This window comes from Salvelinus namaycush, chromosome 5 (assembly GCF_016432855.1).
Source record: "Salvelinus namaycush isolate Seneca chromosome 5, SaNama_1.0, whole genome shotgun sequence".
Classification (NCBI taxonomy): Eukaryota; Metazoa; Chordata; class Actinopteri; order Salmoniformes; family Salmonidae; genus Salvelinus; species Salvelinus namaycush.
Window position 1 is genome coordinate 12,667,801 of NC_052311.1, and position 25,689 is coordinate 12,693,489.

At 44.1% G+C, this 25,689-nt stretch overlaps 1 protein-coding gene across 1 annotated transcript in view; it reads right to left on the reverse strand.

Moving 5' to 3' along the window:
• LOC120047392 (NXPE family member 3-like) overlaps positions 1 to 25,326 on the reverse strand; it is a 45,395-nt gene extending 20,069 nt beyond the window's left edge. Inside the window, exon 1 of the mRNA XM_038992915.1 lies at positions 25,297 to 25,326. The gene's annotated coding sequence lies outside the window, so the exon portion shown is untranslated. The remainder of the gene's footprint in view (positions 1 to 25,296) is intronic.
• Positions 25,327 to 25,689: the final 363 nt, after the last annotated feature.

The following is a 25,689-nucleotide window of genomic DNA, read 5'->3' on the forward strand; positions in this document are numbered from 1 at the left end:
GTTGAGCGTGAAAAACCCAGCAGCATTGCAGGTCTTGACACACTCAAACTGGTGCGCTTGGCATCTACTACCATACCCCCTTCACAGGCACTAAAAAAAAAATTCTTGCCCATTCACACTCTGAATGGCACACATGCACAATCTATGACTCAATTGTCTCAAGGCTTAAAAATCCTTCTTTAAACTGTCTCCTCTCCTCTACAGTTACTGAAGATTTAACAGGTGACATCAGTAAGGGACAATAGCTTTCAACTGGATTCATCTGGCCAGTCCATGTCATGGAAACTCAGTGTAGATAACATTGTAATTAAAATGGGTAAGGGCCAGTGGCGACCTGTCATTCAGGGCAGGCAGAGCCCCACCTGTTTAGCTAAAAAAAAATAAAAAAAATAATAACAAATATTTATTTTGGCATTAATACGTTTCACATATTAGTTTGCAAACAATGAACAAAAAAAAGTTTATAAAGCCACATACAAACATGGTCTCTTTTGTTTTCCTGAGTAAGGCAGCTCCAAAATGCAGGTGTTTCAGCCTAGCTCAGTGCTTTCTGTGGTGGTGGGGCAGCGAGTGTAAAATACTGAGCGTAGGTGTTAGTAATGTTCTCTAGTTGTGCCGTGATTGGCTCAGTGTTCTGTCACTCACGGGGACACTGCGTCACTGGAAAAGCTTGAGAGCTTGAAGATTGAAAATTGCATATTGCAAGCTTGAGAGTTTGGAGAGCTTGAAAATTGCACCCCTTGGATGCTGTCATAGAGTTACATTAGAAGTGCCCATCCAAGAAGGCTCAAGGTCATTGATCATGTCAACATCATATTTTCAAAATCTTAGCTAGCAAGCTACAGTAGCAGTCATCATTATGAATCAATTCGACAATCTACTGGCAAATCCTTTTCAATCCTTGTCATATGAAGAAAAATGATGAAGAGAAATTATAGATAAAACGTATCGGTGCTCATCAGTCATTGGACATAAACATTACACAACAAGTTGGAAATTGCAAATTCAACAATGAGTGGTTTGGAAGGAATCAGTGGCTAACTGCAAGCATTGCAAAGCAATAACTAGCCTGCTATTCAGTGGTGTGGGTGTGTGGACCAAGTCTGAGTTTAAGGGTCTCTTTTCCAAGCTTAACTTCTTGATGACAGTGGGGCAGTATTGAGTAGCTTGGATGAATAAGGTGCCCAGAGTAAACTGCCTGCTACTCAGTCCCAGTTGCTAATACATGCATATTATTAGTAGTATTGGATAGAAAACACTCAGAAGTTTCTAAAACTGTTTGAATGATGTCTGTGAGTATAACAGAACTCATATGGCAGCGAAAACCTGAGAAAAAATCCAACCAGGAAGTGGGAAATCTGAGGTTGGTTGAGTTTCAACTCATTCCCTATTGAAGATACAGTGGGATATTGGTCAGGTTGGTCAGGTCCTAATGCTTTCACTAGATGTCAACAGTCTTTAGAACTTTGTTTGAGGCTTCTACTGTGAAGTGGGGGCGAATGAGAGGGGAATGAGTCAGAGGTCTGGCAGAATGCTTTGAGCTCATGACGCGCGGTCATGTGAGAGGTAGCTCACGCTGCATTGCTTTTCTACAGACAAAGGAATTCTCCGGGTTGGAATATTATTGAAGATTTATGTTAAAAATATCCTAAAGATTGATTCTATACTTAGTTTGACATGTTTCTACGTACTGTAACAGAACTTTTTGGACTTTTCGTCCGACCTTTCGGCTGGACTTGCACGCGCGTTTGGATTTGTTTACCAAATGCAATAACAAAGGAAGATATTTTGACATAAATTATGAACTTTATCGAACAAATCAAACCTTTACTGAGGAACTGGGATTCCTGGGAGTGCATTCTGATGAAGATCATCAAAGGTAAGTGAATATTTATAATGCTATTTCTGACTAATGTTGACGACACAACATCTCTTTGGCTGTTTTGGTCTCTGAGCGCCGTACTCAGATTATTGCATGGGGTGCTTTTTCCGTAAAGTTTTTTTGTCTGACACAGCGGTTGCATTAAGGAGAAGTTTATCTAAAGTTCCATGTATAATAGTTGTATCTTTTATCAATGTTTATTATGAGTATTTCTGTGAATTGATGTGGCTCTCTGCAAAATCACTGCATGTTTTGGAACTACTGAAGATAACACGCCAATGTAAAATGAGATTTTTGGATATAAATATGAACTTTACCGAACAAAACATACATGTATTGTGTAACATGAAGTCCTATGAGTGTCATCTGATGAAGATCATCAAAGGTTAGTGATTAATTTTATCTATATTTCTGCTTTTTGTGACTCCTCTCTTCGGCTGGAAAAACGGCTGTGTTTTTCTGTGATTTGGTGGTGACCTAACATAATCGTTTGTGGTGCTTTCACTGTAAAGCCTTTTTGAAATCAGACACCCCGTGGCTGGATTAATGAGAATTCTATCTTTAAAATGGTGTAAAATACTTGTATGCTTGAGGAATTTTAATTATGAGATTTTTGTTGTTTTGAATTTGGCGCCCTGCACTTTCACTGGCTGTTGGCGGGGTGGGACTTTACTGTTCCGAATATCCTAGAGAGGTTTTAAAAGGATAAACATTCAACATTGGCCATTCTGTCAACCCAGCATGACTTCTGCTGCGTTCAAAACACCTGGAAACTCTGAAATCTTAGACTTTAGTAAGTTCAAGACAACTAGGAACTCTGAAAAAAACGAGCTCCGACTGGGAAAATACATTTTGAAAGGTCATCCAACTCGGAATTCGAGTTCCAAGTTGTCATGAAAGAACCGTAAATCCAGAGAATGCCAGACTTTGATGACTAAGGTTGATGACAAAATTTGCACACGAAGGACCGCCGCTCCACCTTCCTGTTCAAGTAAATACAGCACAATAAGGTGAGTACAAAAATGTATTGACACTGCTGCATAAATTGTGTAATACGCCAGGGAGATATGTATACTGTAGCTAAGAAAGTAATACTAAGTGTATGTTGTGTAGTAAGCTGTTAGTACCCCACGTGCCTCACCCTAATAATTTGGTCCCTTTTCCCCTCATAACTTAGCCTACTGTTCTGACTTGGTGGTGCACATTTAGCCAATAGCCAAAATGTCATCATTGAATATTGTATGAGCTTTCATTGTCTGCTATTTGCCCCCTTTATTTATCCTACGGTTCTGACTTGGTGTACAGGGAGAATTATGTCGCTGTACATTTCAAAAGTGCTGAACAAATAGTTATATTGACTACGTCCATTCTAGCTCACTCATTAATTTCTTAATCAGAATTATAGATTGCCTCTTGTCCGCTCGTTGTCCCCTTATGCCATAATTTGTACAGCTCAATTGTTAGTAGAACCCACATTTGTTTAATGGATAGGGGGCAGAATTTTCACGTTTGGATGAAAAGCGTGCCCAGAGTAAACTGCCTCCTACTCAGTCCCAGATGCTAATATATGCATATTATTAGTAGTATTGGATAGGAAACACTCTGAAGTTTCTAGAACTGTTTGAATGATGTCTGTGAGTATAACAGAACTCATATGGCAGGCAAAAACCTGAGAAAAAATCCAACGAGGAAGTGAGAAATCTGAGGTTTGTAGTTTTTCAACTCAGCCCTTATTGAATATACAGTGGGATATGGGTCATCGTGCACTTCCTAAGGCTTCCACTAGATGTCAACAGTCTTTAGAACCTTGTCTGATGCTTCTACTGTGAAGTGGGGCCGAATGAGAGGGGAATGAGTCAGAGGTCTGCCAGCAGCCACGAGCTGACCATGCGCATTTACATGAGAGGTAGCTCCCGTTCCATTTGCTTTTCTGAAGACAAATCTGACACAGCGGTTGCATTAAGGAGAAGCATATCTTTAAATCTCTGAATAACACTTGTATCTTTTATCAATGTTTATTATGAGTATTTCTGTGATTTGATGTGGCTCTGTGCAAATTCACGGGATGTTTTGGAGGCAAAGCCAAATGTAAACTGAGGTTTTTGGATATAAATATGAACTTGATCGAACAAAACATACATGTATTGTGTAACATGTTGTCCCGGGAGTGTCATCTGATGACGAATATCAAAGGTTAGTGATTCATTTTATCAATATTTCTGCTTTTTGTGACTCCTCTCTTTGCTTGGAAAATCGCTGTATGCTTTCTGTGACTAGTTGCTGACCTAACATAATGATATGTTCTGCTTTCGCCAAAAAGCTTTTTTGATATCGGACACTGTGGTTGGATTAACGAGAAGTTTATCTTTAAAATGGTGTCTAATACTTGTATGTTTGAGAAAATTGAATTATGAGATTTCTGTTGATTGAATTTGGCGCCCTGCAATTTCATTGGCCGTTGGCGAGGGGTTCCCAATCCTAGACAGGTTAAGCAAGTCAGCCATTTCATATATTTGGGCTCCTGAGTAGCATCTCAGTTCTAGAGGCATCACTACTGTGGCGGATGAATCAGAATTAGTTGGGTAACATAGATAATTAAGATGTCTTATCGGCATAATATGCTTATGTGATATACTTGTTATTAGAATGTATACCTTTGGACTCTGGTGTTGGCAGTTGCACTTCTCTCCTCTCTCTGGGCCCCAAGTGACTGAGCCCCAGCTGAGGGAAGGTCAGGCTTGTCTTTCACATGTCCCTGGTGCTATGCAGAATTTCAGAAAGGAAAGAGGACAGGATGGAACATTGTCTTCATATGTGAATGTGTCTTTACCTATTCTTAGACCATGTGAAGGGATGGCGTGATTAATGGGGAACCAATTACTTGTCTCCACAATGTCTGTGCGCATGTCACTCCCTCCTTTGGCATTGGGGGGAGGTGTATAGCAGTGTCTGGAACCATTGTATGTCCTCTCTGATGTTGCACTTATCCTGGGATGGTGTATGACCTAGAGACTCACTCCCCTCAGTGAGCTTGTCCAGGAGTGGGGTCTAGAAGGGGTTTTACTTGAGATGGGGGTATCTAGAGTTGACAATTGATTTATGCCATTGGATGAGTTGGTGTTTTTGTGCTATGAAGTACCAGGAACGAGATAGTAACCTCGTCTTCGGGGGCCAAACTGAACGATAGTTTATAGCGAATGCTATCTGCCTACGGGATACTCCTTTCTCATTTATAAAGTCTCACTTTGTGAACTGTTCCTAATATCTGTGGTGTGTTATGTTGACTAGGGGGTGGATCTTTGCTATAAAAGATCTCAGTAGCCAGTGTGCTGTCACTCTCAACGGATCATTAGAAAATGGTGAGTCATTGCTATTGCAAAGCACTTATTATTAAAGATGTAGTTTAAGTATAACTCTGACTTGTGTGATAAGTTTGTCTCTCCTCATTTGATAGTAAAGACACTACAGACCCTGGTTCGATTCCAGGCTTAATCACAACCGGCCGTGATTGGGAGTTCCATAGGGTGGTGCACAATTGGCCCAGCGTCGTCCGGGTTTGGCCAGGGTAGGCAGCCATTGTAATTAAGAATTTGTTCTTAATTAACTGGCTTGCCTAGTTAAGCAAAAAAAAAATCAGCTATGTTTTTAAAAGGCAGTAAATGAGGCTGAATGAACTGTTTCACTGCCAGACAAGGCTCCGCTGATTGCCATGTGTAGCAGTGGTAAAGTGTTGGGACTCTGCTTTAGGGGGAGAGCTTTATGTAGGCTCATAAAGGCTCGTCCTATATAACTACTGCTGTACACACCTTTTTTTATTCATATACTGTCTGTACTGTCTATTTCACACCATTATAAACAGTACATATACACTCAGTGGCCAGTTTATTTGGTACCAGGACACCCCTTTGCCTCCAGAACAGCCTGAACTCTTAGGGGCATTCTACAAGGTGTTCCACAGGAAGCGTTCGTAAGCATTCCACAGGGATGTTGGTCCAGATTGGACAGCGGTACATTCATGCTGAGAACAGCCCGTTCCATCTCATCCCAAAGATGTTAGATTGAGTTGAGGTCTGGGGACTTGCAGGCCACTCAAGTAAATTTAACTAGCTGGCATGTTCAAGGCAATGTTTTTCCACTCCTCAATTGTCAAGTGTTGGTGATCGCGTGCCCAATGGAGCCGCTTCTTTTGGTTTTTAGCTGATAGGAGTGGAACCTGTCGTGGTCGTCTGCTGCAATTGCCCATCAATGACAAGGATCGACGAGTTATGCGTTCCGAGTTGCCGTGTTTGTGGCCCGTCTGTTAGCTTGCATGATTCTTGCCATTCTGCTTTGACCTCTCTCATCAATGAGCTGTTTTTGCCCATAGGACTGCCACTGACTGAACACTGCCCTGCGTGATAAGCCCAGGAGGGCGGACGTTTCTGAGATACTGGATCTGGTGCGCCTGGCACCAATGATCATACCAGACTCAGTCGCTTAGGTCACTTGTTTTGCCCATTCTAACGTTCAATCGAACAGTAATTTAATGCCTCGATGCCTGTCTGCCTGCTTTATATAGAAAGCCACGGCCACATGACTCACTGTCTGTAGGAGCGATCCATTTTTGTGAATGTGGTGGATTCTGACATTGCTCGTTCTGATATTTCTTAATTTCTTTATTTGGTATTTATGCATTTAGTGTTTTTAGGAATTACTGCACAGTTGGGGCCAGAAACATAAGCATTTCGCTGCACCTGCGATAACATCTGCAAAATATGTGTATGCAACCAATCAAATTTGATATGAGCTAAACATTTAGAAAGCTGGCTAGTTGACTGCTGTGGCTAGCCAAAAAAGAACACATTTGGAAAGTTGGATTATCTTATCGTTTGAGGCTTTAAAAGCGTTCTTACACTATGATTTTGAACATTCAAAGCAACTGGGAAACGTCCATGGCTGGCATTGTTGTCACCTTAGCTTGCTACATAACTTCTGAGTGATAGGAAGCACAAGCACCACCACCAATCAGCCTACACTACCGAACACACACCAGTCGTTACTATGACAAATAGCGTAGCCATGTTAGCAAATGACTATCTGAACACACACAAGTCTGACTTGGTCACGTAACTTGCTGTTTAGACAGTCAGTATTCCAAAACGGTTTTGAAAAACCAAACTGATTTGAGCATTAAGGCACGCAGTGTGAACAATGTAGTAGAACATGTAGTAATATTAGTATTACCTAGTAATATTTTACATCAATAGCAGTCAATATTAATCGTCACCTTATTTCAGTCTCATCTGAAAGTTCTTCTTCACGAACCCTGGCTAACAAGTTGAATCAGCAATACAAAATTGGGTTTAAATATTTATTTACTAAATACCTAACTAATCACACAGAATTACATATACACAGAATGAATCAAACCTTGATTACAAATTATGTCATAAAGGAAAACGTCCCTAGCGGACGGAACAGATATGACAGCTGGTTACACAAAGAAAAGGGCCCTGGGTTTGAGTGAAAGAGCGGGAAGACTGAAGAACAAAGGGAGAAGCGATGTCTCTATCGGGCCGTAGGCAGCTACTCTATCGTAAATACAGAATCTTATGCATTCTAAATTACCGCCCATTTGGAAAAGGAAAATGCAATAAATATTTACTCTGAGCTGCGCTTCAATAGGTTGGTGGTAGATGGAAGGCCGTGTTGCTCAACAGAGTCCTTTGAAGAGTGTCTCTGGTGGTGAACGGGAAACGTTGTAGTGTCGTCGTTGTGTGGTAGACGGGATACTCTGTCCGTCCTTTCCTAGCCCACATTTACAGCGGCCGCTGCTAACTCAACGGCTAGGAGGTATCCATTCTGTAGCGAATAAGAGTTCAAAGTTCATACCATTCGCAACCAAAGCTCACGCCGAGGTTGGCTTCGTTCTGTTGTTATTATCTGAATCCTTCTGACATCGGATCGTCATCCTAATGTACCCAGAACAGGAGGTTCATTTTCGTCAAGGGCTTATATAGTGGAGGGAGAAGGGTGTGTTTCATACTTTATAACCCATGTCTCTTCACAGGGGCGGGCCACTGATTGAGCAGAGCCCTAACCTTATGAAAACCAAAATCTCTCATTTGGAAGCTAAAATTACATTTCATCTTTTCATCAATAATTTTATATTTAAACATTTGAATTGCACAACAATTCCATGTAAATCTGATAACTATAATGTGTAGACTTTCCCAGATACAGTTTAGGTCGTCCTGTCATCAGTCATAATGTCTCAGATGACAACCGAACTGACATATTCACTAAGTACCAATGCATATTTTCAACTGGTTCTATAACCGAAATAAGGTTCCTTTCCCTCTACTTGTTTGATGTTCCCAGACTCTCTGTTTAACAAAGGCTATTCAAGAGTCCCCCTAGAGTCAAGAGAGAGGGAAGGGAGAAAGGTATTTATGGGGGGGGGTCATAAACCTTACCCACAGGCCAACGTCATGACACTACCTACACCTGTAGGTGTTCGGCACATGTGACAAATAAATTGTGAACTTTACGGTGGCGCCGACTGGTAAGACGCGGTCACATGTGCCAGCAAGCCAGAGGTCCTGGGTTGAGCCTCGGTGTGAGCCAAATAAGGAGGAAGCGGTACTCGCTAAGCAAGCAGGGTGACATCTTTTACATAAGCACAAAAAACTAAACAGATCATCAAAATGCCTCTTCCTTAAAACTCTAAGCACATTTTCAATTCACTGACTACAACAAGCAAATCTAGGCAGAGTTCCTCTGTCCAGTGTCTGTGTTCTTTTGCCCATCTTAATATTTTATTTTTATTGGCCAGTCTAAGATATTGCTTTATCTTTGCAACTCTGCCTAGAAGGCCAGCATCCCGGAGTCGCCTCTTCACTGTTGATGTTGAGACTAGTGTTTTTCGGGTACTATTTAATGAAGCTGCCAGTTGAGGACTTGTGAGGCATTTGTTATCAAACTATATACGTTAAAGCTGCGATATGTACATTTTTGGGCGACCCAACAAAATGCACATAGAAATGTGAGTTATAGATATGTCATAGATCTGTGAAGGGAGTAGTACACAGCATTGTACGAGATCTTCAGTTTTTTGGCAATTTCTCGCATGGAATAGCCTTCATTTCTCAGAACAAGAGTAGACTGACGAGTTTCAGAAGAAAGTTCTTTGTTTCTGGCTATTTTGAGCCTGTAATCGAACCCACAAATGCTGATGCTCCAGATACTCAACTAGTCTAAAGAAGGCCAGTTGTATTGCTTCTTTAATCAGGATAACAGTTTTCAGCTGTGATAACATAATTTCAAAAAGGGTTTTCTAATGATCAATTAGCCTTTTAAAATGATAAACTTGGATTAGCTACCACAATGTGCCATTGGAACACAGGAGTGATTGATGTTTGTTGATAATGGGCCTCTGTACGCCTATGTAGATATTCCATAAAAAATCTGTTGTTTCCAGCTACAATAGTCATTTACAACATTAACAATGTCTACACTGTATTTCCAATCAATTTGATGTTATTTTAATGGCAAAAAACGTTATTTTCTTTCAAAAACAAGGACATTTCTAAGTGACCCAAAACTTTTGAATGGTGGTGTGTCAGGTTTTGGCCAAGACTGTTCGGGTTTTGGTCACTAGATGTCCCCATTGCACCTTTTTTGTACCTTTTGTTTTTCTTGCTCTAATTATTGTTTGCACCTGTAGGTCATTCCCTTGTTAGTATTTAAACCCTGTGTGTTCCTCAGTTCCTTGCTCAGTGTTTGTAAGTTAGCACCCAGCCCCAGCCCAAGCCTTGTTTTATACAGATATTTCTCTTGTTGGATTTTCCAGAGGTTCTCTGGTTTAGTTCTTGTGTATTATTTGAGTAGTCTTTTGAGGTTTGTTTTTCCCTGCTGTTTTTTACCACTTTGTGGAGTTTCTTTTGTATTTTGGAGGATTTCCATTTTGTGCCTCTTGGCTTTATTTTTGGACATTGTGGATTTAGTTTCTTTGCCTGAAGATTTTGTTCTTTAATTAAACCACCATCTCTAGTACTGCTGTGTCTGCCTCATCTTCTGGGTTCTGACGATTATTAGTGACTGTTTCTCGCACCGGGTCCTGACAGAAACACTGAGCCCTTATAATGAACCCAGAGGCAGCCAGTACCCAGGATCTTTTTTCCATGCTGTCCCACCACGAGGGGACTGTCCAACGCCACGAAGCTGCTCTGGTTCAGCAAGAGGCCTTAATGGCTAGACATTCTCAACTTCTGTCAGAGATGCTGACTTCCATAAAGCAGATTTCGGATCGACTTTCCCCGGCAACCGCTTCTGCTCCAGTTCATCCGATTCAAGTGCCCCTGGCAGTTAACCCCCTGGCTGAACCTCGTCTGCCGCCTCCCCAACGGTTCTCAGGGGATCCGAGTGTTTGTAAGGGGTTTTTCACACAATGTTCTCTCTCTCCTTTGAGCTGCAACCATCGTCGTTTCCCACCGACCGGTCCAAGATAGCATATATCATCACCCTGCTGTCGGAAAAAGCCCTAGCCTGGGCTACTGCTGTGTGGGATGCCCAAAGTCCCTGCTGTGCCAGCTACTCTACCTTTGCTGAAGAATTCAAGCGAGTGTTTCAAGGTCCTACCAACGGCCCTGACTCAGCCAAACAGCTCCTGACTCTCCGCCAAGGTCGGCGCAGCGTGACGGACTATGCCATCCAGTTCCGCACTGTGGCAGCAGCAAGTGGCTGGAACGACGAGGCGCTCACAGTGTGTTTTTTGAAGGGTCTTTCTGACACCATCCAAGATGAACTGGCCACTCGGGAACCACCGGACAACCTCGAGTCCCTTATCAAGTTGGCTTCACGCATAGACCAGCGTCTGAGAGAGAGAGAACTCAACCGTAGACCGCTCACCCTAGCTCCTATCGGTTCCAGCTCCGAGTCTCCACCTTTATCCTCGCTGGCTCCACCAGAACCCATGCAGGTTGGACGCATCTCCCAGGCTGAGAGAGACCGCCGGATGAGGGAGCGATGCTGTCTATATTGCGGCAAACCGGGCCATTTCCGCTCCACGTGTCCCGGGCTCCAGGGAAACGCACTCTCCCGTGCAGGCCTGGGAGGACTGTAACGGGAAACATAACCTCCTCCCATCCATCCAACTCCCGCCTGCTCATTCCAGTTACCCTTTCCTGGGACGACCACGAGTTTTCTCTTCAAGCCTTAGTAGACTCTGGAGCCGCAGGTAACTTCATGGATGGGGTCTGGGCGAAGGAGAATGGCGTTCCTTCTGAACCTCTAAGTGACCCCATAAGGGTTACTACGTTGGATAGAAGCCCTTTGGGATCTGGACTTGTCACTCGTGCCACTACCCCCTTGCGACTTTCAGTTTCCCAACACCAGGAAGTGATGAACTTTCATCTGATCTCCTGTTCCGAGTTCCCTCTCGTCCTTGGTTATCCCTGGCTTCACAGCCATAACCCTCACATCGACTGGTCTGTGGGCACTATCAAGCAGTGGGGTCCTACGTGCCAAGCCACTTGTATCTTCCCGAGTTCCCAGAGATCCCCTTCCGAGTCTCTAGAATCCATCGACCTGTCCCGAGTTCCCGAGTGTTACCATGACCTCAAACTGGTATTTAGCAAACAGAGGGCCACCAAACTACCACCCCATAGACCTTACGATTGCACCATCGACCTGTTGCCGGGGACCTGCCCTCCCAGGGGTCGGATCTTTTCCCTTTCTCCTCCCGAACGAGCTGCAATGGATACCTACATCAAGGACGCTCTGGCAGCAGGCCTCATGCGTCCATCTACCTCGCCGGCGGGAGCAGGGTTTTTCTTTGTGGCCAAGAAAGACGGTGGATTACGACCTTGCATTGACTACCGGGGACTCAATGCCATAACCGTCCGTAACCGCTACCCGCTACCCCTTATGGCCACAGCCTTTGAGCTGCTCCAGGAAGCAGTTGTCTTCACTAAGCTTGACCTGCGGAACGCATACCATCTTGTGCGGATCAAACCCGGGGACGAGTGGAAGACCGCTTTCAACACGCCTACTGGTCACTACGAATACTCGGTGATGCCCTTCGGCCTGACCAACGCTCCGGCTGTGTTCCAAGCGCTCATAAACGATGTGCTTAGGGATATGCTTAACATCTTCGTGTTTGTTTACTTGGATGACATCCTCATCTTTTCGAGCTCCCTTCAAGAACACACTAAGCATGTCAGACAAGTGCTCAAACGCCTCCTAGACAGCCATTTGTACGTTAAGCCGGAAAAGTGTGAATTCCATTCCTCTCGAGTACAATTCCTGGGATTTATAGTGGAACCCGGTCGAGTCCAGATGGACCCCAAGAAGGTAGGAGCGGTAGCGGATTGGCCCACCCCCAAGTCCGTTAAGGAAGTTCAGCGTTTCCTGGGCTTCACCAACTTTTACCGCAAGTTCATCAAGAACTTCAGCTCGGTGGCAGCCCCTCTCTCAGCTGTAACCAAGGGTGGCAACACAAGGTTTCTGTGGGGAAGAGAAGCTGAGACGGCCTTCCAAGGACTCAAGCAGCGCATCCTCTCTGCTCCCATCCTGACACTACCAACGGCGGATGAACCTTTTGTGGTGGAGGTAGACGCATCAGAGGTTGGGGTTGGAGCTGTCCTGTCTCAGAGGGGTGAAGACAAGAAGCTTCATCCTTGCGCCTTCTTCTCTCACCGGCTTACCCCGGCCGAGAGGAATTACGATGTGGGGGATCGTGAACTCCTAGCGGTTAAGATGGCATTGAAGGAATGGAGACACTGGCTCGAGGGGGCTTCTCAACCGTTTCAAGTGCTTACGGACCACAAAAATCTGGAGTATATCCAGCAGGCGAAGCGGTTGAACTCCAGACAAGCTCGATGGTCTCTTTTCTTCAGCCGATTTCAGTTTATCCTCACCTATAGACCCGGGTCGAAGAATCTCAAACCGGACGCCTTGTCACGAATCTACTCTCCTGCCATTCGAGAAGATACTGACATGACTGTCCTTCCGGCCGCTAAGATCGTGGCTCCGATCTCGTGGCAAGTGGAGGATACCGTGAAACAAGCTCAAGCCATCGAACCAGGCCCTGGAGGAGGTCCTGCTAATCGGTTGTTTGTTCCCAAGGCAGTTAGGTCCCAAGTCCTTCTGTGGGGGCACTCCTCTCGCCTCACCTGTCACCCGGGCGTAGGTCGCACCTTGGAGTTCATCCAGCGTAAGTTCTGGTGGCCCACCATAAAAGAAGACGTTGCCACTTTCGTCAAGGCCTGTTCCGTGTGCTGCCAGGGCAAATCTTCTCACCTCCGCCCTCAAGGACTCCTTCACCCTTTATCTATTCCCCACCGACCCTGGTCCCATATCTCGTTGGACTTTATTACTGGCCTTCCTCCGTCCCATGGTAATACTACGATCCTAGTCATCATCGACAGGTTTTCTAAGGCGGCCAGGTTTGTTCCCTTGACCAAATTACCTTCTGCCAAGGAAACAGCTGAGTTGGTGATTAACCATGTGTTCCAAGTCTTTGGGATTCCGCAAGATATGGTTTCCGACAGAGGTCCCCAGTTCGCCTCAAGGTTTTGGAAGGCCTTCTGCCAACTCATAGGGGCCACGGCCAGTTTATCTTCAGGGTACCATCCGGAGTCCAATGGCCAAACTGAGAGGATGAATCAGGAGCTGGAAACCACCCTCAGATGCATGGTTTCCAACAACCCGTCCACATGGTCATCCTTCATTGTTTGGGCCGAGTACGCGCACAACACCTTGTGCTCCTCCTCCACTGGTATATCCCCGCATGAGTGTCAGTTTGGCTATGCGCCTCTATTGTTCCCGGACCAGGAGGCAGAAGTCAGAGTGCCTTCAGCCTCGAGGTTCATCAGACGCTGTCGGCTTACGTGGAAGAAGGCACGTCTTAATCTTCTGCGTTCCTCTCAGCAGTACCAACGACAAGCCAACAGACGTCGCCGTCCCGGTCCTACCCTGTACCCCAGCCAGAGAGTATGGCTCTCAACTAAGAACTTACCACTACGGGTGGAGTCTCGCAAGCTGTCCCAGAGGTTCATCGGTCCCTTTAAGATTGCCAGGAGAGTCAATCCCGTTACTTTTCGCCTGCACTTACCCAGATCCCTTAAGATCAATCCAACATTTCACATTTCTTTATTAAAACCTGTTGTTTTTTCTCCCCTTATCCCGGCAGGCAGACCTCCCCCTCCGCCCCGTGTCATCGGTGGCCAGTCGGCTTATACCGTCCACCGGATACTGGATTCCCGCCGGGTGCAGCGGTCCTGGCAGTATCTGGTGGACTGGGAAGGCTACGGTCCCGAGGAGCGCTCCTGGGTTCCTGCCAAGGACATACTGGACCCTGACCTCATTCGTCAGTTCAGGACCCTCCACCCTGAGAAGGCTGGTAGGAACGTCAGGAGCCGTTCCTAGGAGGGGGATTCTGTCAGGTTTTGGCCAAGACTGTTCGGGTTTTGGTCACTAGATGTCCCCATTGCACCTTTTTTGTACCTTTTGTTTTTCTTGCTCTAATTATTGTTTGCACCTGTAGGTCATTCCCTTGTTAGTATTTAAACCCTGTGTGTTCCCCAGTTCCTTGCTCAGTGTTTGTAAGTTAGCACCCAGCCCCAGCCCAAGCCTTGTTTTATACAGATATTTCTCTTGTTGGATTTTCCAGAGGTTCTCTGGTTTAGTTCTTGTGTATTATTTGAGTAGTCTTTTGAGGTTTGTTTTTCCCTGCTGTTTTTTACCACTTTGTGGAGTTTCTTTTGTATTTTGGAGGATTTCCATTTTGTGCCTCTTGGCTTTATTTTTGGACATTGTGGATTTAGTTTCTTTGCCTGAAGATTTTGTTCTTTAATTAAACCACCATCTCTAGTACTGCTGTGTCTGCCTCATCTTCTGGGTTCTGACGATTATTAGTGACTGTTTCTCGCACCGGGTCCTGACAGAAACACTGAGCCCTTATAATGAACCCAGAGGCAGCCAGTACCCAGGATCTTTTTTCCATGCTGTCCCACCACGAGGGGACTGTCCAACGCCACGAAGCTGCTCTGGTTCAGCAAGAGGCCTTAATGGCTAGACATTCTCAACTTCTGTCAGAGATGCTGACTTCCATAAAGCAGATTTCGGATCGACTTTCCCCGGCAACCGCTTCTGCTCCAGTTCATCCGATTCAAGTGCCCCTGGCAGTTAACCCCCTGGCTGAACCTCGTCTGCCGCCTCCCCAACGGTTCTCAGGGGATCCGAGTGTTTGTAAGGGGTTTTTCACACAATGTTCTCTCTCTCCTTTGAGCTGCAACCATCGTCGTTTCCCACCGACCGGTCCAAGATAGCATATATCATCACCCTGCTGTCGGAAAAAGCCCTAGCCTGGGCTACTGCTGTGTGGGATGCCCAAAGTCCCTGCTGTGCCAGCTACTCTACCTTTGCTGAAGAATTCAAGCGAGTGTTTCAAGGTCCTACCAACGGCCCTGACTCAGCCAAACAGCTCCTGACTCTCCGCCAAGGTCGGCGCAGCGTGACGGACTATGCCATCCAGTTCCGCACTGTGGCAGCAGCAAGTGGCTGGAACGACGAGGCGCTCACAGTGTGTTTTTTGAAGGGTCTTTCTGACACCATCCAAGATGAACTGGCCACTCGGGAACCACCGGACAACCTCGAGTCCCTTATCAAGTTGGCTTCACGCATAGACCAGCGTCTGAGAGAGAGAGAACTCAACCGTAGACCGCTCACCCTAGCTCCTATCGGTTCCAGCTCCGAGTCTCCACCTTTATCCTCGCTGGCTCCACCAGAACCCATGCAGGTTGGACGCATCTCCCAGGCTGAGAGAGACCGCCGGATGAGGGAGCGATGCTGTCTATATTGCGGCAAACCGGGCCATTTCCGCTCCACGTGTCCCGGGCTCCAGGGAAACGCACTCTCCCGTGCAGGCCTGGGAGGACTGTAACGGGAAACATAACCTCCTCCCATCCATCCAACTCCCGCCTGCTCATTCCAGTTACCCTTTCCTGGGACGACCACGAGTTTTCTCTTCAAGCCTTAGTAGACTCTGGAGCCGCAGGTAACTTCATGGATGGGGTCTGGGCGAAGGAGAATGGCGTTCCTTCTGAACCTCTAAGTGACCCCATAAGGGTTACTACGTTGGATAGAAGCCCTTTGGGATCTGGACTTGTCACTCGTGCCACTACCCCCTTGCGACTTTCAGTTTCCCAACACCAGGAAGTGATGAACTTTCATCTGATCTCCTGTTCCGAGTTCCCTCTCGTCCTTGGTTATCCCTGGCTTCACAGCCATAACCCTCACATCGACTGGTCTGTGGGCACTATCAAGCAGTGGGGTCCTACGTGCCAAGCCACTTGTATCTTCCCGAGTTCCCAGAGATCCCCTTCCGAGTCTCTAGAATCCATCGACCTGTCCCGAGTTCCCGAGTGTTACCATGACCTCAAACTGGTATTTAGCAAACAGAGGGCCACCAAACTACCACCCCATAGACCTTACGATTGCACCATCGACCTGTTGCCGGGGACCTGCCCTCCCAGGGGTCGGATCTTTTCCCTTTCTCCTCCCGAACGAGCTGCAATGGATACCTACATCAAGGACGCTCTGGCAGCAGGCCTCATGCGTCCATCTACCTCGCCGGCGGGAGCAGGGTTTTTCTTTGTGGCCAAGAAAGACGGTGGATTACGACCTTGCATTGACTACCGGGGACTCAATGCCATAACCGTCCGTAACCGCTACCCGCTACCCCTTATGGCCACAGCCTTTGAGCTGCTCCAGGAAGCAGTTGTCTTCACTAAGCTTGACCTGCGGAACGCATACCATCTTGTGCGGATCAAACCCGGGGACGAGTGGAAGACCGCTTTCAACACGCCTACTGGTCACTACGAATACTCGGTGATGCCCTTCGGCCTGACCAACGCTCCGGCTGTGTTCCAAGCGCTCATAAACGATGTGCTTAGGGATATGCTTAACATCTTCGTGTTTGTTTACTTGGATGACATCCTCATCTTTTCGAGCTCCCTTCAAGAACACACTAAGCATGTCAGACAAGTGCTCAAACGCCTCCTAGACAGCCATTTGTACGTTAAGCCGGAAAAGTGTGAATTCCATTCCTCTCGAGTACAATTCCTGGGATTTATAGTGGAACCCGGTCGAGTCCAGATGGACCCCAAGAAGGTAGGAGCGGTAGCGGATTGGCCCACCCCCAAGTCCGTTAAGGAAGTTCAGCGTTTCCTGGGCTTCACCAACTTTTACCGCAAGTTCATCAAGAACTTCAGCTCGGTGGCAGCCCCTCTCTCAGCTGTAACCAAGGGTGGCAACACAAGGTTTCTGTGGGGAAGAGAAGCTGAGACGGCCTTCCAAGGACTCAAGCAGCGCATCCTCTCTGCTCCCATCCTGACACTACCAACGGCGGATGAACCTTTTGTGGTGGAGGTAGACGCATCAGAGGTTGGGGTTGGAGCTGTCCTGTCTCAGAGGGGTGAAGACAAGAAGCTTCATCCTTGCGCCTTCTTCTCTCACCGGCTTACCCCGGCCGAGAGGAATTACGATGTGGGGGATCGTGAACTCCTAGCGGTTAAGATGGCATTGAAGGAATGGAGACACTGGCTCGAGGGGGCTTCTCAACCGTTTCAAGTGCTTACGGACCACAAAAATCTGGAGTATATCCAGCAGGCGAAGCGGTTGAACTCCAGACAAGCTCGATGGTCTCTTTTCTTCAGCCGATTTCAGTTTATCCTCACCTATAGACCCGGGTCGAAGAATCTCAAACCGGACGCCTTGTCACGAATCTACTCTCCTGCCATTCGAGAAGATACTGACATGACTGTCCTTCCGGCCGCTAAGATCGTGGCTCCGATCTCGTGGCAAGTGGAGGATACCGTGAAACAAGCTCAAGCCATCGAACCAGGCCCTGGAGGAGGTCCTGCTAATCGGTTGTTTGTTCCCAAGGCAGTTAGGTCCCAAGTCCTTCTGTGGGGGCACTCCTCTCGCCTCACCTGTCACCCGGGCGTAGGTCGCACCTTGGAGTTCATCCAGCGTAAGTTCTGGTGGCCCACCATAAAAGAAGACGTTGCCACTTTCGTCAAGGCCTGTTCCGTGTGCTGCCAGGGCAAATCTTCTCACCTCCGCCCTCAAGGACTCCTTCACCCTTTATCTATTCCCCACCGACCCTGGTCCCATATCTCGTTGGACTTTATTACTGGCCTTCCTCCGTCCCATGGTAATACTACGATCCTAGTCATCATCGACAGGTTTTCTAAGGCGGCCAGGTTTGTTCCCTTGACCAAATTACCTTCTGCCAAGGAAACAGCTGAGTTGGTGATTAACCATGTGTTCCAAGTCTTTGGGATTCCGCAAGATATGGTTTCCGACAGAGGTCCCCAGTTCGCCTCAAGGTTTTGGAAGGCCTTCTGCCAACTCATAGGGGCCACGGCCAGTTTATCTTCAGGGTACCATCCGGAGTCCAATGGCCAAACTGAGAGGATGAATCAGGAGCTGGAAACCACCCTCAGATGCATGGTTTCCAACAACCCGTCCACATGGTCATCCTTCATTGTTTGGGCCGAGTACGCGCACAACACCTTGTGCTCCTCCTCCACTGGTATATCCCCGCATGAGTGTCAGTTTGGCTATGCGCCTCTATTGTTCCCGGACCAGGAGGCAGAAGTCAGAGTGCCTTCAGCCTCGAGGTTCATCAGACGCTGTCGGCTTACGTGGAAGAAGGCACGTCTTAATCTTCTGCGTTCCTCTCAGCAGTACCAACGACAAGCCAACAGACGTCGCCGTCCCGGTCCTACCCTGTACCCCAGCCAGAGAGTATGGCTCTCAACTAAGAACTTACCACTACGGGTGGAGTCTCGCAAGCTGTCCCAGAGGTTCATCGGTCCCTTTAAGATTGCCAGGAGAGTCAATCCCGTTACTTTTCGCCTGCACTTACCCAGATCCCTTAAGATCAATCCAACATTTCACATTTCTTTATTAAAACCTGTTGTTTTTTCTCCCCTTATCCCGGCAGGCAGACCTCCCCCTCCGCCCCGTGTCATCGGTGGCCAGTCGGCTTATACCGTCCACCGGATACTGGATTCCCGCCGGGTGCAGCGGTCCTGGCAGTATCTGGTGGACTGGGAAGGCTACGGTCCCGAGGAGCGCTCCTGGGTTCCTGCCAAGGACATACTGGACCCTGACCTCATTCGTCAGTTCAGGACCCTCCACCCTGAGAAGGCTGGTAGGAACGTCAGGAGCCGTTCCTAGGAGGGGGATTCTGTCAGGTTTTGGCCAAGACTGTTCGGGTTTTGGTCACTAGATGTCCCCATTGCACCTTTTTTGTACCTTTTGTTTTTCTTGCTCTAATTATTGTTTGCACCTGTAGGTCATTCCCTTGTTAGTATTTAAACCCTGTGTGTTCCCCAGTTCCTTGCTCAGTGTTTGTAAGTTAGCACCCAGCCCCAGCCCAAGCCTTGTTTTATACAGATATTTCTCTTGTTGGATTTTCCAGAGGTTCTCTGGTTTAGTTCTTGTGTATTATTTGAGTAGTCTTTTGAGGTTTGTTTTTCCCTGCTGTTTTTTACCACTTTGTGGAGTTTCTTTTGTATTTTGGAGGATTTCCATTTTGTGCCTCTTGGCTTTATTTTTGGACATTGTGGATTTAGTTTCTTTGCCTGAAGATTTTGTTCTTTAATTAAACCACCATCTCTAGTACTGCTGTGTCTGCCTCATCTTCTGGGTTCTGACGATTATTAGTGACTGTTTCTCGCACCGGGTCCTGACAGTGGTGTACATAAAACACAAATCAAGTTTTTGATGCACTGGGCTTTTAAAGTAATCCAAGAATTAATCATCTATTTTTTCAAAAGTATACGTCACCTGATTACAATCTTTTTGTTGGTAAAGTACTTGATTACAGTTTCTGTTTTTTTGCAATCAAATTATACGTAAGTGAAATCAGTTACTCCCCAACACTGTTGACAGGAATAAATACTCAGACACTTCTACCTGAAGCAAGTAATGAGGTCTCTGTAAATGTAGCCTATTGGGCAGGCTGTGCTGCAGCTGGTGCATGTTGGGATATGTCCTTGCCACTCCAGCATAGCTGTAATGCATTTTCACTTCAAAAAGACTCGTTCAAACTTGCTTTCTAGTAGGCAGCCACCATGTCATAATGACAGATGATGTTCAAACACTTTATGCTTGATGTGCTTGAATACAGGCTATATGGATTGTATCTAAACATAATTAAACGTTCCTGTAAAATACAGTAAACAGAGCAGTAGGTCCCTCTGAAGACTGCAATCTTGCAACAACTATGGGGCTTTAACAACAGCATGAATAGCACATGACGCTTTGACATTTGTTAGAGCCAATGCTTCCTACTTCTGACAGTCAAAAGCTGTCCTTAAATCAAACTAGAGTATCATAAATAGTCAGCAAATAATCAAAAGGTGTTTAGGGCTATCTGGGAGTTTGTTCTTATTAAAATGAGTTTTCAATCCAAGAGTGGTGTTTCTCCTTATTGATCACCAAAATACAAAGTGTACGAAATAACTTCAAAACTGTCACTGTAGGCTTTTATGCTCTTTTGTATATGGGCTGAACAACTATGATTGATAATCCATATAGGACTACTAAAGTAAATAATAATGAAAACATAATGATGCATTAGATACATTAACCTAATATTCATATAGGTCTGATAATGACACTGCTTTAGTGAAGACTAAACCACCATAATTGTTATTTTACAATAATGTACTTAAATTACTCAAAACATACTATTTCCTGCATGGGAAACAAGATGAGGGGAACACATCTCGACAATCTGGTACATAAAAAGGAAAGGACTGAGTAGTCTGCATACTCGGAAAAGGAAAGTAATTTGCTAAGTATCCATGAACTTGTCCAGTGATTTGTTTTGACGACATTTAGAAAAGCAGCATAGAGAAAATAAATTCGACAATTGCCAGCCAGCTATGGTACATTTCCGTTTAAACATCGTGTGTCGCAATAGCTATCTTGTATCGGTTCAATAAAAGACAGATAATTCATTCATCAATTAAATTGCAGGTGAACATATAGGCCTATGTAGGACCAAAGTGACAAATATGGTGATTGAAAATAATTGAAATGTTAGCTAGGCGGCTATTTCAGTGGCTGATTGATTGATGTGCTCTGTACAGCTCTGATATCATTACAGACGAGACAGTTCTTTCAAGGTAGGATTTCAACGCTCTTGATTGATTACAATTGTAACACTTTCAGAGCCCTTATATTAGCAAAAACTATAGTGTCGAAAAATAATGAGGTGATTGAAGTGTTTCCATTACCCATTTAGGCCAATTGCGCAGTTTTATGTCTCCGGTAGCCCGTAAAAGCCCGAACGGATATAATGCAAGAATTGAGTCATGTTTGCCATATTCTAATAATTATAATGTGCCAACGTATCGCCACGGTCCGTGCCATGGTGAAACGTGCACTCCTGTAGATCGGAAACAATTGGATGGTTAAACTTGCCAGCCAACCACAAAAGTAAGGCGAAGCAATTCAGGCATTATTGAAAGTTAGGACAATCATTGTCCTGCAAATAAACATTATTTGTATAGTTGAATGTTTATTTTGCAAGCAGTAGGCGTTTAAAATTAAATGTTAAGTGGAACGTTACAGTTAAACGGGGAAATAACATGCCCAACGTAGCTACCTTCAAAATGATTCGGCAATGACCATTTATTCGAAAAACACCGTTTCCACCATCATTTGTCGCAATAAAGAAAGTTCTACAAAACAAATATCCACCCCTGTGGAACGAATAAAAAGGTTTCCTATCTTTAGAAGGTTTCTCCTGTATCTGCCGCTTCAATTAGACGTCGTAATACATTTTTTTGCGACATTGCTTTTGTCGAATAAACTTGTGTCAATGGAAACATGTCTAATATAGACTATTTTCAATTTTTAGATTAATAAGACCAACAAATAATGAAAATTGTAGGTATCAAAAATATATACGAGGTAGGCCTACTGATTTATATTATTCCATGTAAAATTAGGCTAATGCGTATTTTGATAATTGATTCATCTGGGTGGTTAATAATAAGCCGAAACCGTTATAATACCTTCTTCAATGAATAAGCAGAGTGTAAATAATCGAATTAATTTTAGGAAAAACTCTCCAGACAATACGTTAAATGTTACAATTTTTCATTAAGTCTAGTAGCCTAACCTACAAAACGGATATGAAATAATATTCTCCATACACTCTCCAAAGTCTCATTTACTCACCAGGTATTATTTTGAAAATATATTGTACTTACTGACGTAAAGGTCATAGGCCACCTTACAACAAGCGCAACTCCACAGAACTACCCTCTTGACGCACTCGTAGACGGTGCTGAATGGTCAGTCATTTATGATTGTCTCCTATAATGGCTTTCACCCAACTCTCCCCACCCAAAAAGAGTGTACCAGCCTACAGCTATCCACCCTATGACTATAGCTGAATTTAAAAAGGTCCAATGCAGCCGTTTTAATCTCATTATCAAATCAATTCTGGGTAAAAATTAAATTGTTAAGTACCATACTGTGATTCTTTTCAATTAAAATCGTCGATAAAAAAAACATAAAAATAGCTTCTTAGCAAAGAGCAATTTCTCAAGTTAAAATGTTGCTCGGACTGTCTGGGAGTGGTCTGAGTGGGGAAACTAGCTGTTATTGGCAGAGAGGTTTGGGGCGCTCTTTCTTATTGCCTGGTGACGTCACCAGGCAGGCCAACACTCCATCCCACCACAACAGGCTGACATTTCAGGTGGTCCTTTCAAACAGCTCTTACACTAAAAGGGTATTATTATCATAATTTTCACAATTTCACAGTATTATTCCAACCTCATAGTGTGGAAATAAAATTAACACACAGACAAATCACGTTTTTGACTGCACTGGGCCTTTAAAATAATCCAAAAAGTAATAATCTATTTTTTCAAAAGTATCCGTCACCTGATTACAATATTTTTGCTGGTATAGTAAGTGATTACAGTTTCAGGTTTTTTGCTATCTTATTATACGTACGTGTAATCAGTTACTCCCCAACACTGTTGACAGGAATAAATACTCAGTCACTTCTACCTGTAGCAAAGAATGAAGCCTCTGTAAATGTAGCCTATTGGGCAGGCTGTGCTGCAGCTGGTGCATGTTGGGATATGTCCTTGCCACTCCAGCATAGCTGTAATGCATTTGCTTCAAAAAGACTCATTCAAACTTGCTTTCTAGTAGGCAACCACCATGTCATAATGACAGATGATGTTCAAACACTTTATGCTGGATTTGCTTGAAAACCGGCTATATGGATTATATCTAAACATAATTAAACTTTCCTGTAAAATACAGTAAACAGAGCAGTAGGTCCCTCTGAAGACTGCAATCTTGCAACAATTATGGGACGTTTAACAGCTGTGTGAATAGCACGTGACGCTTTGAAGTTTGTTACAGCCAATGCTTCCTACTTCTGACAGTCAAAAGCTGTCCTTAAATCAAACTAGAGCATCATAAATAGTCAGCAAATAATCAAAAGGTGTTTAGTGCGATCAGAGAGTTTGTTCTTATTAAAATGAGTTTTCAATCCAAGAGTGGTGTTTCTCCTTATTGATGACCAAAATACAAAGTGTACGAAATAACTTCAAAACTGTCACTGTAGGCTCTTATGCTCTTTTGTATATGGGCTGAACAACTATGATTGATAATCCATATAGGCCTACTGAAGTAAATAATTATAATTACAATAATAATAATGAAAACATAATGATGCATTAGATACATTAACCTAATATTCATATAGGTCTGATAATGACACGGCTTTAGTGAAGACTAAACCACCATAATTGTTATTTTACAATAATGTACTTAAATTACTCAAAACATACTATTTCCTGCATGGGAAACAAAATGAGGGGAACACATCTCGACAATCTGGTACATAAAAAGGAAAGGACCGAGTAGTCTACATACTCGGAAAAGGAAAGTAATTTGCTAAGTTTCCATGAACTTGTCCAGTGATTTGTTTTGACGACATTTAGAAAAGCAGCATAGAGAAAATAAATTCGACAATTGCCAGCCAGCTATGGTACATTTCCGTTTAAACATCGTGTGTCGCAATAGCTATCTTTTATCGGTTCAATAAAAGACAGATAATTCATTCATCAATTAAATTGCAGGTGAACATATAGGCCTATGTAGGACCAAAGTGACAAATATGGTGATTGAAAATAATTGAAATGTTAGCTAGGCGGCTATTTCAGTGGCTGATTGATTGATGTGCTCTGTACAGCTCTGATATCATTACAGGCGAGACAGTTCTTTCAAGGTAGGATTTCAACGATCTTGATTGATTACAATTGTAACACTTTCAGAGCCCTTATATTAGCAAAAACTATAGTGTCGAAAAAATAATGAGGTGATTGAAGTGTTTCCATTACCCATTTAGGCCAATTGCGCAGTTTTATGTCTCCGGTAGCCCGTAAAAGCCCGAACGGATATAATGCAAGAATTTAGTCATGTTTGCCATATTCTAATAATTATAATGTACCAACGTATCGCCACGGTCAGTGCTATGGTGAAACGTGCACTCCTGTAGATCGGAAACAATTGGATGGTTAAACGTGCCAGCCAACCACAAAAGTAAGGCGAAGCAATTCAGGCATTATTGAAAGTTAGGACAATCATTGTCCTGCAAATTAACATTATTTGTATAGTTGAATGTTTATTTTGCAAGCAGTATGCATTTAAGATTAAATGTGAAGTGGAACGTTACAGTTACACGGTGACATAACGTGCCCAACGTAGCTACCTTCAAAATGATTCGGCAATGACCATTTTTTCGAAAAACACCGTTTCCACCATCATTTGTCGCAATAAAGAAAGTTCTACAAAACAAATATCCACCCCTGTGGAACGAATAAAAATGTTGTCTATCTTTAGAAGGTTTCTCCTGTATCTGCCGCTTCTATTAGACGTCGTAATAATTTTTTTTGCGACATTGCTTTTGTCGAATAAACTTGTGTCAATGGAAACATGTCTAATATAGACTATTTTCAATTTTTAGATTAATAAGACCAACAAATAATGAAAATTGTAGGTATCAAAAATATATACGAGGTAGGCCTACTGATTTATATTATTCCATGTAAAATTAGGCTAATGCGTATTTTGATAATTGATTAATCTGGGTGGTTAATAATAAGCCGACACCGTTACAATACCTTCTTCAATGAATAAGCAGAGTGTAAATAATCAAATTAATTTTAGGAAAAACTCTCCAGACAATACGTTAAATGTTAAAATTTTTCATTAAGTCTAGTAGCCTAACCTACAAAACGGATATGAAATAATATTCTCCATACACTCTCCAAAGTCTCATTTACTCACCAGGTATTATTTTGAAAATATATTGTACTTACTGACGTAAAGGTCATAGGCTACCTTACAACAAGCGCAACTCCACAGAACTACCCTCTTGACGCACTCGTAGACGGTGCTGAATGGTCAGTCATTTATGATTGTCTCCTATAATGGCTTTCACCCAACTCTCCCCACCCAAAAAGAGTGTACCAGCCTACAGCTATCCACCCTATGACTATAGCTGAATTTAAAAAGGTCCAATGCAGCCGTTTTAATCTCATTATCAAATGATTTCTGGGTAACAATTAAGTACCTTACTATGATTGTTTTCAATTAAAATCATCGAGAAAAAAAATACAAAAATAGCTTCTTAGCAAAGAGCAATTTCTCAAGTTAGAGTTTTGCTAGGACTGTCTGGGAGTGATCTGAGTGAGGAAAACTAGCTGTTATTG